The 12,207-nt window shown below is 42.0% G+C and overlaps 48 non-coding genes and 6 pseudogenes across 48 annotated transcripts; all 54 read right to left on the minus strand.

Annotated features, from left to right (window-relative positions):
- Positions 1-73: 73 nt before the first annotated feature.
- Positions 74-192, minus strand: LOC134897073 (5S ribosomal RNA). Its single transcript, XR_010172074.1, has one exon. It is a non-coding gene; the product is annotated as a 5S ribosomal RNA (ribosomal RNA).
- Positions 193-299: 107 nt separating this feature from the next.
- LOC135058826 (5S ribosomal RNA) lies at positions 300-418 on the minus strand. The gene has a single exon (XR_010245250.1). It is a non-coding gene; the product is annotated as a 5S ribosomal RNA (ribosomal RNA).
- Positions 419-525: 107 nt separating this feature from the next.
- On the minus strand, positions 526-644 carry LOC134885296 (5S ribosomal RNA). The gene has a single exon (XR_010169414.1). It is a non-coding gene; the product is annotated as a 5S ribosomal RNA (ribosomal RNA).
- Positions 645-751: 107 nt separating this feature from the next.
- On the minus strand, positions 752-870 carry LOC135064864 (5S ribosomal RNA). The gene has a single exon (XR_010251161.1). It is a non-coding gene; the product is annotated as a 5S ribosomal RNA (ribosomal RNA).
- A 107-nt stretch (positions 871-977) lies between these two features.
- LOC135065040 (5S ribosomal RNA) lies at positions 978-1,096 on the minus strand. The gene has a single exon (XR_010251331.1). It is a non-coding gene; the product is annotated as a 5S ribosomal RNA (ribosomal RNA).
- Positions 1,097-1,203: 107 nt separating this feature from the next.
- Positions 1,204-1,322, minus strand: LOC135068831 (5S ribosomal RNA). The gene has a single exon (XR_010255023.1). It is a non-coding gene; the product is annotated as a 5S ribosomal RNA (ribosomal RNA).
- A 107-nt stretch (positions 1,323-1,429) lies between these two features.
- On the minus strand, positions 1,430-1,548 carry LOC134897084 (5S ribosomal RNA). Its single transcript, XR_010172075.1, has one exon. It is a non-coding gene; the product is annotated as a 5S ribosomal RNA (ribosomal RNA).
- Positions 1,549-1,655: 107 nt separating this feature from the next.
- Positions 1,656-1,774, minus strand: LOC135061761 (5S ribosomal RNA). Its single transcript, XR_010248133.1, has one exon. It is a non-coding gene; the product is annotated as a 5S ribosomal RNA (ribosomal RNA).
- A 107-nt stretch (positions 1,775-1,881) lies between these two features.
- Positions 1,882-2,000, minus strand: LOC134897095 (5S ribosomal RNA). The gene has a single exon (XR_010172076.1). It is a non-coding gene; the product is annotated as a 5S ribosomal RNA (ribosomal RNA).
- A 107-nt stretch (positions 2,001-2,107) lies between these two features.
- Positions 2,108-2,226, minus strand: LOC135068832 (5S ribosomal RNA). The gene has a single exon (XR_010255024.1). It is a non-coding gene; the product is annotated as a 5S ribosomal RNA (ribosomal RNA).
- Positions 2,227-2,333: 107 nt separating this feature from the next.
- LOC134897107 (5S ribosomal RNA) lies at positions 2,334-2,452 on the minus strand. The gene has a single exon (XR_010172077.1). It is a non-coding gene; the product is annotated as a 5S ribosomal RNA (ribosomal RNA).
- Positions 2,453-2,559: 107 nt separating this feature from the next.
- LOC135060008 (5S ribosomal RNA) lies at positions 2,560-2,678 on the minus strand. Its single transcript, XR_010246401.1, has one exon. It is a non-coding gene; the product is annotated as a 5S ribosomal RNA (ribosomal RNA).
- Positions 2,679-2,785: 107 nt separating this feature from the next.
- Positions 2,786-2,903, minus strand: LOC135071059 (5S ribosomal RNA). Its single transcript, XR_010257201.1, has one exon. It is a non-coding gene; the product is annotated as a 5S ribosomal RNA (ribosomal RNA).
- A 107-nt stretch (positions 2,904-3,010) lies between these two features.
- LOC135067449 (5S ribosomal RNA) lies at positions 3,011-3,129 on the minus strand. The gene has a single exon (XR_010253663.1). It is a non-coding gene; the product is annotated as a 5S ribosomal RNA (ribosomal RNA).
- Positions 3,130-3,236: 107 nt separating this feature from the next.
- Positions 3,237-3,355, minus strand: LOC134897119 (5S ribosomal RNA). The gene has a single exon (XR_010172078.1). It is a non-coding gene; the product is annotated as a 5S ribosomal RNA (ribosomal RNA).
- A 107-nt stretch (positions 3,356-3,462) lies between these two features.
- On the minus strand, positions 3,463-3,581 carry LOC135068740 (5S ribosomal RNA). The gene has a single exon (XR_010254932.1). It is a non-coding gene; the product is annotated as a 5S ribosomal RNA (ribosomal RNA).
- A 107-nt stretch (positions 3,582-3,688) lies between these two features.
- Positions 3,689-3,807, minus strand: LOC135058827 (5S ribosomal RNA). Its single transcript, XR_010245251.1, has one exon. It is a non-coding gene; the product is annotated as a 5S ribosomal RNA (ribosomal RNA).
- Positions 3,808-3,914: 107 nt separating this feature from the next.
- LOC135060009 (5S ribosomal RNA) lies at positions 3,915-4,033 on the minus strand. Its single transcript, XR_010246402.1, has one exon. It is a non-coding gene; the product is annotated as a 5S ribosomal RNA (ribosomal RNA).
- A 107-nt stretch (positions 4,034-4,140) lies between these two features.
- LOC134884440 (5S ribosomal RNA) lies at positions 4,141-4,259 on the minus strand. The gene has a single exon (XR_010168588.1). It is a non-coding gene; the product is annotated as a 5S ribosomal RNA (ribosomal RNA).
- Positions 4,260-4,366: 107 nt separating this feature from the next.
- On the minus strand, positions 4,367-4,485 carry LOC135065041 (5S ribosomal RNA). The gene has a single exon (XR_010251332.1). It is a non-coding gene; the product is annotated as a 5S ribosomal RNA (ribosomal RNA).
- A 107-nt stretch (positions 4,486-4,592) lies between these two features.
- LOC134897131 (5S ribosomal RNA) lies at positions 4,593-4,711 on the minus strand. The gene has a single exon (XR_010172079.1). It is a non-coding gene; the product is annotated as a 5S ribosomal RNA (ribosomal RNA).
- A 107-nt stretch (positions 4,712-4,818) lies between these two features.
- LOC134891250 (5S ribosomal RNA) lies at positions 4,819-4,938 on the minus strand (annotated as a pseudogene).
- Positions 4,939-5,045: 107 nt separating this feature from the next.
- Positions 5,046-5,164, minus strand: LOC135068833 (5S ribosomal RNA). The gene has a single exon (XR_010255025.1). It is a non-coding gene; the product is annotated as a 5S ribosomal RNA (ribosomal RNA).
- Positions 5,165-5,271: 107 nt separating this feature from the next.
- Positions 5,272-5,390, minus strand: LOC135065798 (5S ribosomal RNA). Its single transcript, XR_010252068.1, has one exon. It is a non-coding gene; the product is annotated as a 5S ribosomal RNA (ribosomal RNA).
- A 107-nt stretch (positions 5,391-5,497) lies between these two features.
- On the minus strand, positions 5,498-5,616 carry LOC135060581 (5S ribosomal RNA). The gene has a single exon (XR_010246974.1). It is a non-coding gene; the product is annotated as a 5S ribosomal RNA (ribosomal RNA).
- Positions 5,617-5,723: 107 nt separating this feature from the next.
- Positions 5,724-5,843, minus strand: LOC134894482 (5S ribosomal RNA; annotated as a pseudogene).
- Positions 5,844-5,950: 107 nt separating this feature from the next.
- LOC135067420 (5S ribosomal RNA) lies at positions 5,951-6,069 on the minus strand. The gene has a single exon (XR_010253636.1). It is a non-coding gene; the product is annotated as a 5S ribosomal RNA (ribosomal RNA).
- A 107-nt stretch (positions 6,070-6,176) lies between these two features.
- Positions 6,177-6,295, minus strand: LOC134884813 (5S ribosomal RNA). The gene has a single exon (XR_010168945.1). It is a non-coding gene; the product is annotated as a 5S ribosomal RNA (ribosomal RNA).
- A 107-nt stretch (positions 6,296-6,402) lies between these two features.
- LOC135061584 (5S ribosomal RNA) lies at positions 6,403-6,521 on the minus strand. Its single transcript, XR_010247962.1, has one exon. It is a non-coding gene; the product is annotated as a 5S ribosomal RNA (ribosomal RNA).
- Positions 6,522-6,628: 107 nt separating this feature from the next.
- LOC135064077 (5S ribosomal RNA) lies at positions 6,629-6,747 on the minus strand. The gene has a single exon (XR_010250393.1). It is a non-coding gene; the product is annotated as a 5S ribosomal RNA (ribosomal RNA).
- A 107-nt stretch (positions 6,748-6,854) lies between these two features.
- On the minus strand, positions 6,855-6,973 carry LOC134902195 (5S ribosomal RNA). Its single transcript, XR_010175666.1, has one exon. It is a non-coding gene; the product is annotated as a 5S ribosomal RNA (ribosomal RNA).
- Positions 6,974-7,080: 107 nt separating this feature from the next.
- On the minus strand, positions 7,081-7,199 carry LOC134897143 (5S ribosomal RNA). Its single transcript, XR_010172081.1, has one exon. It is a non-coding gene; the product is annotated as a 5S ribosomal RNA (ribosomal RNA).
- Positions 7,200-7,306: 107 nt separating this feature from the next.
- Positions 7,307-7,425, minus strand: LOC135062024 (5S ribosomal RNA). Its single transcript, XR_010248386.1, has one exon. It is a non-coding gene; the product is annotated as a 5S ribosomal RNA (ribosomal RNA).
- A 107-nt stretch (positions 7,426-7,532) lies between these two features.
- LOC134887256 (5S ribosomal RNA) lies at positions 7,533-7,651 on the minus strand (annotated as a pseudogene).
- Positions 7,652-7,758: 107 nt separating this feature from the next.
- Positions 7,759-7,877, minus strand: LOC134897154 (5S ribosomal RNA). Its single transcript, XR_010172082.1, has one exon. It is a non-coding gene; the product is annotated as a 5S ribosomal RNA (ribosomal RNA).
- Positions 7,878-7,984: 107 nt separating this feature from the next.
- LOC135070569 (5S ribosomal RNA) lies at positions 7,985-8,103 on the minus strand. The gene has a single exon (XR_010256729.1). It is a non-coding gene; the product is annotated as a 5S ribosomal RNA (ribosomal RNA).
- A 107-nt stretch (positions 8,104-8,210) lies between these two features.
- Positions 8,211-8,329, minus strand: LOC134895302 (5S ribosomal RNA; annotated as a pseudogene).
- A 107-nt stretch (positions 8,330-8,436) lies between these two features.
- On the minus strand, positions 8,437-8,555 carry LOC135061904 (5S ribosomal RNA). Its single transcript, XR_010248270.1, has one exon. It is a non-coding gene; the product is annotated as a 5S ribosomal RNA (ribosomal RNA).
- Positions 8,556-8,662: 107 nt separating this feature from the next.
- On the minus strand, positions 8,663-8,781 carry LOC134886676 (5S ribosomal RNA). Its single transcript, XR_010170754.1, has one exon. It is a non-coding gene; the product is annotated as a 5S ribosomal RNA (ribosomal RNA).
- A 107-nt stretch (positions 8,782-8,888) lies between these two features.
- Positions 8,889-9,007, minus strand: LOC134897166 (5S ribosomal RNA). The gene has a single exon (XR_010172083.1). It is a non-coding gene; the product is annotated as a 5S ribosomal RNA (ribosomal RNA).
- Positions 9,008-9,114: 107 nt separating this feature from the next.
- On the minus strand, positions 9,115-9,233 carry LOC134900854 (5S ribosomal RNA). Its single transcript, XR_010174357.1, has one exon. It is a non-coding gene; the product is annotated as a 5S ribosomal RNA (ribosomal RNA).
- Positions 9,234-9,340: 107 nt separating this feature from the next.
- On the minus strand, positions 9,341-9,459 carry LOC134897177 (5S ribosomal RNA). Its single transcript, XR_010172084.1, has one exon. It is a non-coding gene; the product is annotated as a 5S ribosomal RNA (ribosomal RNA).
- Positions 9,460-9,566: 107 nt separating this feature from the next.
- LOC134897190 (5S ribosomal RNA) lies at positions 9,567-9,685 on the minus strand. Its single transcript, XR_010172086.1, has one exon. It is a non-coding gene; the product is annotated as a 5S ribosomal RNA (ribosomal RNA).
- Positions 9,686-9,792: 107 nt separating this feature from the next.
- On the minus strand, positions 9,793-9,911 carry LOC135068741 (5S ribosomal RNA). The gene has a single exon (XR_010254933.1). It is a non-coding gene; the product is annotated as a 5S ribosomal RNA (ribosomal RNA).
- A 107-nt stretch (positions 9,912-10,018) lies between these two features.
- Positions 10,019-10,137, minus strand: LOC135058828 (5S ribosomal RNA). Its single transcript, XR_010245252.1, has one exon. It is a non-coding gene; the product is annotated as a 5S ribosomal RNA (ribosomal RNA).
- A 107-nt stretch (positions 10,138-10,244) lies between these two features.
- LOC135060010 (5S ribosomal RNA) lies at positions 10,245-10,363 on the minus strand. The gene has a single exon (XR_010246403.1). It is a non-coding gene; the product is annotated as a 5S ribosomal RNA (ribosomal RNA).
- Positions 10,364-10,470: 107 nt separating this feature from the next.
- Positions 10,471-10,589, minus strand: LOC134884441 (5S ribosomal RNA). The gene has a single exon (XR_010168589.1). It is a non-coding gene; the product is annotated as a 5S ribosomal RNA (ribosomal RNA).
- Positions 10,590-10,696: 107 nt separating this feature from the next.
- LOC135065042 (5S ribosomal RNA) lies at positions 10,697-10,815 on the minus strand. The gene has a single exon (XR_010251334.1). It is a non-coding gene; the product is annotated as a 5S ribosomal RNA (ribosomal RNA).
- A 107-nt stretch (positions 10,816-10,922) lies between these two features.
- Positions 10,923-11,041, minus strand: LOC134897202 (5S ribosomal RNA). The gene has a single exon (XR_010172087.1). It is a non-coding gene; the product is annotated as a 5S ribosomal RNA (ribosomal RNA).
- A 107-nt stretch (positions 11,042-11,148) lies between these two features.
- LOC134891251 (5S ribosomal RNA) lies at positions 11,149-11,268 on the minus strand (annotated as a pseudogene).
- A 107-nt stretch (positions 11,269-11,375) lies between these two features.
- Positions 11,376-11,494, minus strand: LOC135068835 (5S ribosomal RNA). Its single transcript, XR_010255026.1, has one exon. It is a non-coding gene; the product is annotated as a 5S ribosomal RNA (ribosomal RNA).
- Positions 11,495-11,601: 107 nt separating this feature from the next.
- Positions 11,602-11,720, minus strand: LOC135065799 (5S ribosomal RNA). The gene has a single exon (XR_010252069.1). It is a non-coding gene; the product is annotated as a 5S ribosomal RNA (ribosomal RNA).
- A 107-nt stretch (positions 11,721-11,827) lies between these two features.
- LOC135060582 (5S ribosomal RNA) lies at positions 11,828-11,946 on the minus strand. The gene has a single exon (XR_010246975.1). It is a non-coding gene; the product is annotated as a 5S ribosomal RNA (ribosomal RNA).
- A 107-nt stretch (positions 11,947-12,053) lies between these two features.
- LOC134894483 (5S ribosomal RNA) lies at positions 12,054-12,173 on the minus strand (annotated as a pseudogene).
- Between the last annotated feature and the right edge of the window lie 34 nt (positions 12,174-12,207).

Genomic DNA, 12,207 nt, shown 5'->3' on the forward strand with positions numbered 1-12,207 from the left:
CTAACTACTGGTTCATAAATGAATACGTTTGAAAATGGAATGCATCAACAGAACGGTGTTGGCAGTATAAAAATATCTACAGCACCTTGTATTCCCAGGTGGTCTCCCATCCAAGTACTAACCAGGCCCAACACTGCTTAGCTTCCAAGATCAGATGAGATTGGGCGTATCCAGTGTGGTGTGGCTGTAGATGAGCTTTATGGTTTCTGTTAGAACTTTTCTACTTCTAACTACTGGTTCATAAACGAATACGTTTGAAAATGGAACGCATCAACAGAACGGTGTTGGTAGTATAAAAATATCTACAGCACCTTGTATTCCCAGGTGGTCTCCCATCCAAGTACTAACCAGGCCCAACACTGCTTAGCTTCCAAGATCAGATGCGATTGGGCGTATCCAGTGTGGTGTGGCTGTAGATGAGCTCTGTGGTTTCTGTTAGAACTTTTCTACTTCTAACTACTGGTTCATAAATGAAAACGTTTGAAAATGGAATGCATCAACAGAACGGTGTTGGCAGTATAAAAATATCTACAGCACCTTGTATTCCCAGGTCGTCTCCCATCCAAGTACTAACCAGGCCCAACACTGCTTAGCTTCCAAGATCAGATGAGATTGGGCGTATCCAGTGTGGTGTTGCTGTAGATGAACTTTCTGGTTTCTGTTAGAACTTTTCTACTTCTAACTACTGGTTCATAAATGAATACGTTTTAAAATGGAATGCATCAACAGAACGGTGTTGGCAGTATAAAAATATCTACAGCACCTTGTATTCCCAGGTGGTCTCCCATCCAAGTACTAACCAGGCCCAACACTGCTTAGTTTCCAAGATCAGATGAGATTGGGCGTATCCAGTGTGGTGTGGCTGTAGATGAGCTTTGTGGTTTCTGTTAGAACTTTTCTACTTCTAACTACTGGTTCATAAATGAATACGTTTGAAAATGGAATGCATCAACAGAACGGTGTTGGCAGTATAAAAATATCTACAGCACTTTGTATTCCCAGGTGGTCTCCCATCCAAGTACTAACCAGGCCCAACACTGCTTAGCTTCCAAGATCAGATGAGATTGGGCGTATCCAGTGTGGTGTGGCTGTAGATGAGCTTTGTGGTTTCTGTTAGAACTTTTCTACTTCTAACTACTGGTTCATAAATGAATACGTTTGAAAATGGAATGCATCAACAGAACGGTGTTGGCAGTATAAAAATATCTACAGCACCTTGTATTCCCAGGTGGTCTCCCATCCAAGTACTAACCAGGCCGAACACTGCTTAGCTTCCAAGATCAGATGAGATTGGGCGTATCCAGTGTGGTGTGGCTGTAGATGAGCTCTGTGGTTTCTGTTAGAACTTTTCTACTTCTAACTACTGGTTCATAAATGAAAACGTTTGAAAATGGAATGCATCAACAGAACGGTGTTGGCAGTATAAAAATATCTACAGCACCTTGTATTCCCAGGTGGTCTCCCATCCAAGTACTAACCAGGCCCAACACTGCTTAGCTTCCAAGATCAGATGAGATTGGGCGTATCCAGTGTGGTGTGGCTGTAGATGAGCTTTGTGGTTTCTGTTAGAACTTTTCTACTTCTAACTACTGGTTCATAAATGAAAAAGTTTTAAAATGGAATGCATCAACAGAACGGTGTTGGCAGTATAAAAATAGCTACAGCACCTTGTATTCCCAGGTGGTCTCCCACCCAAGTACTAACCAGGCCCAACACTGCTTAGCTTCCAAGATCAGATGAGATTGGGCGTATCCAGTGTGGTGTGGCTGTAGATGAGCTTTGTGGTTTCTGTTTGAACTTTTCTACTTCTAACTACTGGTTCATAAATGAATACGTTTGAAAATGGAATGCATCAACAGAACGGTGTTGGCAGTATAAAAATATCTACAGCACCTTGTATTCCCAGGTGGTCTCCCATCCAAGTACTAACCAGGCCCAACACTGCTTAGCTTCCAAGATCAGATGAGATTGGGCGTATCCAGTGTGGTGTGGCTGTAGATGAGCTTTGTGGTTTCTGTTAGAACTTTTCTACTTCTAACTACTGGTTCATAAATGAATACGTTTGAAAATGGAATGCATCAACAGAACGGTGTTGGCAGTATAAAAATATCTACAGCACCTTGTATTCCCAGGTGGTCTCCCATCCAAGTACTAACCAGGCCGAACACTGCTTAGCTTCCAAGATCAGATGAGATTGGGCGTATCCAGTGTGGTGTGGCTGTAGATGAGCTTTGTGGTTTCTGTTTGAACTTTTCTACTTCTAACTACTGGTTCATAAATGAATACGTTTGAAAATGGAATGCATCAACAGAACGGTGTTGGTAGTATAAAAATATCTACAGCACCTTGTATTCCCAGGTGGTCTCCCATCCAAGTACTAACCAGGCCCAACACTGCTTAGCTTCCAAGATCAGATGAGATTGGGCGTATCCAGTGTGGTGTGGCTGTAGATGAGCTTTGTGGTTTCTGTTTGAACTTTTCTACTTCTAACTACTGGTTCATAAATGAATACGTTTGAAAATGGAATGCATCAACAGAACGGTGTTGGCAGTATAAAAATATCTACAGCACCTTGTATTCCCAGGTGGTCTCCCATCCAAGTACTAACCAGGCCCAACACTGCTTAGCTTCCAAGATCAGATGAGATTGGGCGTATCCAGTGTGGTGTTGCTGTAGATGAACTTTCTGGTTTCTGTTAGAACTTTTCTACTTCTAACTACTGGTTCATAAATGAATACGTTTGAAAATGGAATGCATCAACAGAACGGTGTTGGCAGTATAAAAATATCTACAGCACCTGTATTCCCAGGTGGTCTCCCATCCAAGTACTAACCAGGCACAACATTGCTTAGCTTCCAAGATCAGATGAGATTGGGCGTATCCAGTGTGGTGTGGCTGTAGATGAGCTTTGTGGTTTCTGTTTGAATTTTTCTACTTCTAACTACTGGTTCATAAATGAATACATTTGAAAATTGAATGCATCAACAGAACGGTGTTGGCAGTATAAAAATATCTACAGCACCTTGTATTACCAGGTGGTCTCCCATCCAAGTACTAACCAGGCCCAACACTGCTTAGCTTCCAAGATCAGATGAGATTGGGCGTATCCAGTGTGGTGTGGCTGTAGATGAGCTTTGTGGTTTCTGTTAGAACTTTTCTACTTCTAACTACTGGTTCATAAATGAATACGTTTGAAAATGGAATGCATCAACAGAACGGTGTTGGCAGTATAAAAATATCTACAGCACCTTGTATTCCCAGGTGGTCTCCCATCCAAGTACTAACCAGGCCCAACACTGCTTAGCTTCCAAGATCAGATGAGATTGGGCGTATCCAGTGTGGTGTGGCTGTAGATAAGCTTTGTGGTTTCTGTTAGAACTTTTCTACTTCTAACTACTGGTTCATAAATGAATACGTTTGAAAATGGAATGCATCAACAGAACGGTGTTGGCAGTATAAAAATATCTACAACACCTTGTATTCCCAGGTGGTCTCCCATCCAAGTACTAACCAGGCCCAATACTGCTTAGCTTCCAAGATCAGATGAGATTGGGCGTATCCAGTGTGGTGTGGCTGTAGATGAGCTTTATGGTTTCTGTTAGAACTTTTCTACTTCTAACTACTGGTTCATAAACGAATACGTTTGAAAATGGAACGCATCAACAGAACGGTGTTGGTAGTATAAAAATATCTACAGCACCTTGTATTCCCAGGTGGTCTCCCATCCAAGTACTAACCAGGCCCAACACTGCTTAGCTTCCAAGATCAGATGCGATTGGGCGTATCCAGTGTGGTGTGGCTGTAGATGAGCTCTGTGGTTTCTGTTAGAACTTTTCTACTTCTAACTACTGGTTCATAAATGAAAACGTTTGAAAATGGAATGCATCAACAGAACGGTGTTGGCAGTATAAAAATATCTACAGCACCTTGTATTCCCAGGTGGTCTCCCATCCAAGTACTAACCAGGCCCAACACTGCTTAGCTTCCAAGATCAGATGAGATTGGGCGTATCCAGTGTGGTGTTGCTGTAGATGAACTTTCTGGTTTCTGTTAGAACTTTTCTACTTCTAACTACTGGTTCATAAATGAATACGTTTTAAAATGGAATGCATCAACAGAACGGTGTTGGCAGTATAAAAATATCTACAGCACCTTGTATTCCCAGGTGGTCTCCCATCCAAATACTAACCAGGCCCAACACTGCTTAGTTTCCAAGATCAGATGAGATTGGGCGTATCCAGTGTGGTGTGGCTGTAGATGAGCTTTGTGGTTTCTGTTAGAACTTTTCTACTTCTAACTACTGGTTCATAAATGAATACGTTTGAAAATGGAATGCATCAACAGAACGGTGTTGGCAGTATAAAAATATCTACAGCACTTTGTATTCCCAGGTGGTCTCCCATCCAAGTACTAACCAGGCCCAACACTGCTTAGCTTCCAAGATCAGATGAGATTGGGCGTATCCAGTGTGGTGTGGCTGTAGATGAGCTTTGTGGTTTCTGTTAGAACTTTTCTACTTCTAACTACTGGTTCATAAATGAATACGATTGAAAATGGAATGCATCAACAGAACGGTGTTGGCAGTATAAAAATATCTACAGCACCTTGTATTCCCAGGTGGTCTCCCATCCAAGTACTAACCAGGCCCAACACTGCTTAGCTTCCAAGATCAGATGAGATTGGGCGTATCCAGTGTGGTGTGGCTGTAGATGAGCTTAGTGGTTTCTGTTAGAACTTTTCTACTTCTAACTACTGGTTCATAAATGAAAAAGTTTTAAAATGGAATGCATCAACAGAACGGTGTTGGCAGTATAAAAATATCTACAGCACCTTGTATTCCCAGGTGGTCTCCCATCCAAGTACTAACCAGGCCGAACACTGCTTAGCTTCCAAGAATCAGATGAGATTGGGCGTATCCAGTGTGGTGTGGCTGTAGATGAGCTTTGTGGTTTCTGTTTGAACTTTTCTACTTCTAACTACTGGTTCATAAATGAATACGTTTGAAAATGGAATGCATCAACAGAACGGTGTTGGCAGTATAAAAATATCTACAGCACCTTGTATTCCCAGGTGGTCTCCCATCCAAGTACTAACCAGGCCGAACACTGCTTAGCTTCCAAGATCAGATGAGATTGGGCGTATCCAGTGTGGTGTGGCTGTAGATGAGCTTTGTGGTTTCTGTTTGAACTTTTCTACTTCTAACTACTGGTTCATAAATGAATACGTTTGAAAATGGAATGCATCAACAGAACGGTGTTGGTAGTATAAAAATATCTACAGCACCTTGTATTCCCAGGTGGTCTCCCATCCAAGTACTAACCAGGCCCAACACTGCTTAGCTTCCAAGACCAGATGCGATTGGGCGTATCCAGTGTGGTGTGGCTGTAGATGAGCTCTGAGGTTTCTGTTAGAACTTTTCTACTTCTAACTACTGGTTCATAAATGAAAACGTTTGAAAATGGAATGCATCAACAGAACGGTGTTGGCAGTATAAAAATAGCTACAGCACCTTGTATTCCCAGGTGGTCTCCCATCCAAGTACTAACCAGGCCCAACACTGCTTAGCTTCCAAGATCAGATGAGATTGGGCGTATCCAGTGTGGTGTGGCTGTAGATGAGCTTTGTCGTTTCTGTTTGAACTTTTCTACTTCTAACTACTGGTTCATAAATGAATACATTTGAAAATTGAATGCATCAACAGAACGGTGTTGGCAGTATAAAAATATCTACAGCACCTTGTATTCCTAGGTGATCTCCCATCCAAGTACTAACCAGGCCCAACACTGCTTAGCTTCCAAGATCAGATGAGATTGGGCGTATTTCAGTGTGGGGTGGCTGTGGATGAGCTTTGTGGTTTCTGTTTGAACTTTTCTACTTCTAACTACTGGTTCATAAATGAATACGTTTGAAAATGGAATGCATCAACAGAACGGTGTTGGCAGTATAAAAATAGCTACAGCACCTTGTATTCCCAGGTGGTCTCCCATCCAAGTACTAACCAGGCCCAACACTGCTTAGCTTCCAAGATCAGATGAGTTTGGGCGTATCCAGTGTGGTGTGGCTGTAGATGAGCTTTGTCGTTTCTGTTTGAACTTTTCTACTTCTAACTACTGGTTCATAAATGAATACATTTGAAAATTGAATGCATCAACAGAACGGTGTTGGCAGTATAAAAATATCTACAGCACCTTGTATTCCTAGGTGATCTCCCATCCAAGTACTAACCAGGCCCAACACTGCTTAGCTTCCAAGATCAGATGAGATTGGGCGTATCCAGTGTGGTGTTGCTGTAGATGAACTTTCTGGTTTCTGTTAGAACTTTTCTACTTCTAACTACTGGTTCATAAATGAATACGTTTGAAAATGGAATGCATCAACAGAACGGTGTTGGTAGAATAAAAATATCTACAGCACCTTGTATTCCCAGGTGATCTCCCATCCAAGTACTAACCAGGCCCAACACTGCTTAGCTTCCAAGATCAGATGAGATTGGGCGTATCCAGTGTGGTGTGGCTGTAGATGAGCTTTGTGGTTTTTGTTAGAACTTTTCTACTTCTAACTACTGGTTCATAAATTAATACGTTTGAAAATGGAATGCATCAACAGAACGGTGTTGGCAGTATAAAAATATCTACAGCACCTTGTATTCCCAGGTGGTCTCCCATCCAAGTACTAACCAGGCCCAACACTGCTTAGCTTCCAAGATCAGATGAGATTGGTCGTATCCAGTGTGGTGTGGCTGTAGATGAGCTTTGTGGTTTCTGTTAGAACTTTTCTACTTCTAACTACTGGTTCATAAATGAATACGTTTGAAAATGGAATGCATCAACAGAACGGTGTTGGCAGTATAAAAATATCTACAGCACCTTGTATTCCCAGGTGGTCTCCCATCCAAGTACTAACCAAGCCCAACACTGCTTAGCTTCCAAGATCAGATGAGATTGGGCGTATCCAGTGTGGTGTGGCTGTAGATGAAATTTGTGGTTTCTGTTAGAACTTTTCTACTTCTAACTACTGGTTCATAAATGAATAAGTTTGAAAATGGAATGCATCAACAGAACGGTGTTGGCAGTATAAAAATATCTACAGCACCTTGTATTCCCAGGTGGTCTCCCATCCAAGTACTAACCAGGCCCAACACTGCTTAGCTTCCAAGATCAGATGAGATTGGGCGTATCCAGTGTGGTGTGGCTGTAGATGAGCTTTGGGGTTTCTGTTTGAACTTTTCTACTTCTAACTACTGGTTCATAAATGAATACGTTTGAAAATGGAATGCATCAACAGAACGGTGTTGGTAGTATAAAAATATCTACAGCACCTTGTATTCCCAGGTGGTCTCCCATCCAAGTACTAACCAGGCCCAACACTGCTTAGCTTCCAAGATCAGATGAGATTGGGCGTATCCAGTGTGGTGTGGCTATAAATGAGCTCTGTGGTTTCTGTTAGAACTTTTCTACTTCTAACTACTGGTTCATAAATGAATACGTTTGAAAATGGAATGCATCAACAGAACGGTGTTGGCAGTATAAAAATATCTACAGCACCTTGTATTACCGGGTGGTCTCCCATCCAAGTACTAACCAGGCCCAACACTGCTTAGCTTCCAAGATCAGATGAGATTGGGCGTATCCAGTGTGGTGTTGCTGTAGATGAACTTTCTGGTTTCTGTTAGAACTTTTCTACGTCTAACTACTGTTTCATAAATGAATACGTTTGAAAATGGAATGCATCAACAGAACGGTGTTGGCAGTATAAAAATATCTACAGCACCTTGTATTCCCAGGTGGTCTCCCATCCAAGTACTAACCAGGCCCAACACTGCTTAGCTTCCAAGATCAGATGAGATTGGGCGTATCCAGTGTGGTGTGGCTGTAGATGAGCTTTGTGGTTTCTGTTAGAACTTTTCTACTTCTAACTACTGGTTCATAAATGAATACGTTTGAAAATGGAATGCATCAACAGAACGGTGTTGGCAGTATAAAAATATCTACAGCACCTTGTATTCCCAGGTGGTCTCCCATCCAAGTACTAACCAGACCCATCACTGCTTAGCTTCCAAGATCAGATGAGATTGGGCGTATCCAGTGTGGTGTTGCTGTAGATGAACTTTCTGGTTTCTGTTAGAACTTTTCTACTTCTAACTACTGGTTCATAAATGAATACATTTGAAAATTGAATGCATCAACAGAACGGTGTTGGCAGTATAAAAATATCTACAGCACCTTGTATTCCTAGGTGGTCTCCCATGCAAGTACTAACCAGACCCAACACTGCTTAGCTTCCAAGATTAGATGAGATTGGGCGTATCCAGTGTGCTGTGGCTGTAGATGAGCTTTGTTGTTTCTGTTAGAACTTTTCTACTTCTAACTACTGGTTCATAAATGAATACGTTTGAAAATGGAATGCATCAACAGAACGGTGTTGGCAGTATAAAAATATCTACAGCACCTTGTATTCCCAGGTGGTCTCCCATCCAAATACTAACCAGGCCCAACACTGCTTAGCTTCCAAGATCAGATGAGATTGGGCGTATCCAGTGTGGTGTGGCTGTAGATGAGCTTTGTGGTTTCTGTTAGAACTTTTCTACTTCTAACTACTGGTTCATAAATGAATACGTTTGAAAATGGAATGCATCAACAGAACGGTGTTGGCAGTATAAAAATATCTACAGCACCTTGTATTCCCAGGTGGTCTCCCATCCACGTACTAACCAGGCCCAACACTGCTTAGCTTCCAAGATTAGATGAGATTGGGCGTATCCAGTGTGGTGTGGCTGTAGATGAGCTTTGTGGTTTCTGTTAGAACTTTTCTACTTCTAACTACTGGTTCATAAATGAATACATTTGAAAATGGAATGTATCAACAGAACGGTGTTGGCAGTATAAAAATATCTACAGCACCTTGTATTCCCAGGTGGTCTCCCATCCAAGTACTAACCAGGCCCAACACTGCTTAGCTTCCAAGATCAGATGAGATTGGGCGTATCCAGTGTGGTGTGGCTGTAGATGAGCTTTATGGTTTCTATTAGAACTTTTCTACTTCTAACTACTGGTTCATAAATGAATACGTTTGAAAATGAAATGCATCAACAGAACGGTGTTGGCAGTATAAAAATATCTACAGCACCTTGTATTCCCAGGTGGTCTCCCATCCAAGTACTAACCAGGCCCAACACTGCTTAGCTTCCAAGATCAGATGAGATTGGGCGTATCCAGTGCGGTGTGGCTGTAGATGAGCTTTGTGGTTTATTTTAGAACTTTTCTACTTCTAACTACTGGTTCATAAATGAATACGTTTGAAAATGGAATGCATCAACAGAACGGTGTTGGCAGTATAAAAATATCTACAGCACCTTGTATTCCCAGGTGGTCTCCCATCCAAGTACTAACCAGGCCCAACACTGCTTAGCTTCCAAGATCAGATGAGATTGGGCGTATCCAGTGTGGTGTGGCTGTAGATGAGCTTTGTGGTTTCTGTTAGAACTTTTCTACTTCTAACTACTGGTTCATAAATGAATACGTTTGAAAATGGAATGCATCAACAGAACGGTGTTGGCAGTATAAAAATATCTACAGCACCTTGTATTCCCAGGTGGTCTCCCATCCAAGTACTAACCAGGCCCAACACTGCTTAGCTTCCAAGATCAGATGAGATTGGGCGTATCCAGTGTGGTGTGGCTGTAGATAAGCTTTGTGGTTTCTGTTAGAACTTTTCTACTTCTAACTACTGGTTCATAAATGAATACGTTTGAAAATGGAATGCATCAACAGAACGGTGTTGGCAGTATAAAAATATCTACAACACCTTGTATTCCCAGGTGGTCTCCCATCCAAGTACTAACCAGGCCCAATACTGCTTAGCTTCCAAGATCAGATGAGATTGGGCGTATCCAGTGTGGTGTGGCTGTAGATGAGCTTTATGGTTTCTGTTAGAACTTTTCTACTTCTAACTACTGGTTCATAAACGAATACGTTTGAAAATGGAACGCATCAACAGAACGGTGTTGGTAGTATAAAAATATCTACAGCACCTTGTATTCCCAGGTGGTCTCCCATCCAAGTACTAACCAGGCCCAACACTGCTTAGCTTCCAAGATCAGATGCGATTGGGCGTATCCAGTGTGGTGTGGCTGTAGATGAGCTCTGTGGTTTCTGTTAGAACTTTTCTACTTCTAACTACTGGTTCATAAATGAAAACGTTTGAAAATGGAATGCATCAACAGAACGGTGTTGGCAGTATAAAAATATCTACAGCACCTTGTATTCCCAGGTGGTCTCCCATCCAAGTACTAACCAGGCCCAACACTGCTTAGCTTCCAAGATCAGATGAGATTGGGCGTATCCAGTGTGGTGTTGCTGTAGATGAACTTTCTGGTTTCTGTTAGAACTTTTCTACTTCTAACTACTGGTTCATAAATGAATACGTTTTAAAATGGAATGCATCAACAGAACGGTGTTGGCAGTATAAAAATATCTACAGCACCTTGTATTCCCAGGTGGTCTCCCATCCAAATACTAACCAGGCCCAACACTGCTTAGTTTCCAAGATCAGATGAGATTGGGCGTATCCAGTGTGGTGTGGCTGTAGATGAGCTTTGTGGTTTCTGTTAGAACTTTTCTACTTCTAACTACTGGTTCATAAATGAATACGTTTGAAAATGGAATGCATCAACAGAACGGTGTTGGCAGTATAAAAATATCTACAGCACTTTGTATTCCCAGGTGGTCTCCCATCCAAGTACTAACCAGGCCCAACACTGCTTAGCTTCCAAGATCAGATGAGATTGGGCGTATCCAGTGTGGTGTGGCTGTAGATGAGCTTTGTGGTTTCTGTTAGAACTTTTCTACTTCTAACTACTGGTTCATAAATGAATACGATTGAAAATGGAATGCATCAACAGAACGGTGTTGGCAGTATAAAAATATCTACAGCACCTTGTATTCCCAGGTGGTCTCCCATCCAAGTACTAACCAGGCCCAACACTGCTTAGCTTCCAAGATCAGATGAGATTGGGCGTATCCAGTGTGGTGTGGCTGTAGATGAGCTTAGTGGTTTCTGTTAGAACTTTTCTACTTCTAACTACTGGTTCATAAATGAAAAAGTTTTAAAATGGAATGCATCAACAGAACGGTGTTGGCAGTATAAAAATATCTACAGCACCTTGTATTCCCAGGTGGTCTCCCATCCAAGTACTAACCAGGCCGAACACTGCTTAGCTTCCAAGAATCAGATGAGATTGGGCGTATCCAGTGTGGTGTGGCTGTAGATGAGCTTTGTGGTTTCTGTTTGAACTTTTCTACTTCTAACTACTGGTTCATAAATGAATACGTTTGAAAATGGAATGCATCAACAGAACGGTGTTGGCAGTATAAAAATATCTACAGCACCTTGTATTCCCAGGTGGTCTCCCATCCAAGTACTAACCAGGCCGAACACTGCTTAGCTTCCAAGATCAGATGAGATTGGGCGTATCCAGTGTGGTGTGGCTGTAGATGAGCTTTGTGGTTTCTGTTTGAACTTTTCTACTTCTAACTACTGGTTCATAAATGAATACGTTTGAAAATGGAATGCATCAACAGAACGGTGTTGGTAGTATAAAAATATCTACAGCACCTTGTATTCCCAGGTGGTCTCCCATCCAAGTACTAACCAGGCCCAACACTGCTTAGCTTCCAAGACCAGATGCGATTGGGCGTATCCAGTGTGGTGTGGCTGTAGATGAGCTCTGAGGTTTCTGTTAGAACTTTTCTACTTCTAACTACTGGTTCATAAATGAAAACGTTTGAAAATGGAATGCATCAACAGAACGGTGTTGGCAGTATAAAAATAGCTACAGCACCTTGTATTCCCAGGTGGTCTCCCATCCAAGTACTAACCAGGCCCAACACTGCTTAGCTTCCAAGATCAGATGAGATTGGGCGTATCCAGTGTGGTGTGGCTGTAGATGAGCTTTGTCGTTTCTGTTTGAACTTTTCTACTTCTAACTACTGGTTCATAAATGAATACATTTGAAAATTGAATGCATCAACAGAACGGTGTTGGCAGTATAAAAATATCTACAGCACCTTGTATTCCTAGGTGATCTCCCATCCAAGTACTAACCAGGCCCAACACTGCTTAGCTTCCAAGATCAGATGAGATTGGGCGTATTTCAGTGTGGGGTGGCTGTGGATGAGCTTTGTGGTTTCTGTTTGAACTTTTCTACTT

The sequence above is a fragment of the Pseudophryne corroboree genome, chromosome 3 (assembly GCF_028390025.1).
Source record: "Pseudophryne corroboree isolate aPseCor3 chromosome 3, aPseCor3.hap2, whole genome shotgun sequence".
Lineage (NCBI taxonomy): Eukaryota > Metazoa > Chordata > Amphibia > Anura > Myobatrachidae > Pseudophryne > Pseudophryne corroboree.